A 1,743-nucleotide genomic window follows, 5' to 3' on the forward strand; every position below is an offset into this window, starting at 1 on the left:
AAAAAAAAAAGAAGAAACAAAAAGAATAAATATTGTCTATCAAAATTTAATATTTCGTTTTCTTTAATTTTATGTTTTTTTTTTATACAATATATAAATATATACATAACATATATACTTTTTGGATCCACGTAAAGTTCAATGAAATTACATGACAACCTGTAATACCTTTCACCGTTTTAAATACAGCCAAAATAAAAAAAATAAAAAAAATAAAAAAAATAAAAAAAATTATTTAAATGTACATTTTGGCTAGACATGCGTTTTCTCCTTACACAGTAAGGTAAAAAAAAAATATATATATATATATATATATGATTTCGTTTTCGTTTTTATATTTTTATATTTTTGTATTTTTATATTTATATATTTATATATGCATTATCTTAAGAAAGTCATTTAGAATGATAGGAAATATACAAAATAATGCATAATATTTTTAATATACGAATTAACAATTCCTGTATTTAATATATTAAATTATTTTATTTATACATATATTTTTTTATTCCTCTACAACCTATTCTTTCACGTTATATTAAAAAAAGAAAAACGAAACACATAACCATAGTAATGCTACGCATAAATATAAATATAAATATAAATATATATATATATATATATATATACCCATTATAATTAAAGAATAATATATCGAAAAAATTTAAACATGTTTATATAATATTACCAAACATTACTTTTTAAATTATAATGTAGATATTTTTCTTAAAATATATAACTTTATTATAAAACATAGAACATATGTATTTATGATGCACGTATAAGATATTGGACATTATACATATATATACTATATTCCTTTCTTTTAATTTGTAAAATAAAGATATACGATGGATACATAAGACATACATATATATTATACATTTAAACATAAGAGATACACATTAATATAATCTTCATGGTATACGGAAAAATATACAATAATAAATAAAAGAAATATATGAATATATATATATATATATATATATATATATATATATATATATATATATAATATTTCGTGTGATATTTCTTTATTTATTTAACTTAAAATTTTTAATTTGTCAAAGTATAAAAAGTTTGTATTACATTATATATATATATATATATATATATATATATATATATATATATGTTTACCATATTTCTTTCAATAATTAATCAAACACATTATATGACATTTTATACATTTGTAATATTTATTATTTACACATTTGTAAACAATCCATATATTTATATATATGTGCAACGATTTATGTTTGTTTTTAAAAAAAATTCCCTTATTATTTTTTTTTTTTTACTTTCTATAAAATTCAATGTGTTTGCTCCCTTTTTATATTTAAGAAAAATTTCTTTAATAATTAAACATTTTATTATGCTACAATTTAAAGAAATTTAAAAAAAAATGTTTATTTTTTGTTATAATATGATATACTTATTATTATCATAATATATTAGCTCAAATTTATCTTTATATACATTTGTAAAAATAAAATAAAAAAAAATAATTATATGTATATAAGTATATATATACTATAAATATAAAATGTACACTACTACATAAATAATTTGTACAAGGATATATAAGTTTACAAATTTGCCATTATATACAAAATTTTCACATTCAATTATTAATTATTTTTTTTTATATATTTTTTTTAAAATAAAATAATAATTTTTTTGAAATTATTGTATAATTTAAAATCACCTCATTTTTTTTTTTTTTTTTTTTTTTTTTTTTTT

The sequence above is a fragment of the Plasmodium reichenowi genome, chromosome 12, assembly GCF_001601855.1.
Source record: "Plasmodium reichenowi strain SY57 chromosome 12, whole genome shotgun sequence".
Classification (NCBI taxonomy): domain Eukaryota; phylum Apicomplexa; class Aconoidasida; order Haemosporida; family Plasmodiidae; genus Plasmodium; species Plasmodium reichenowi.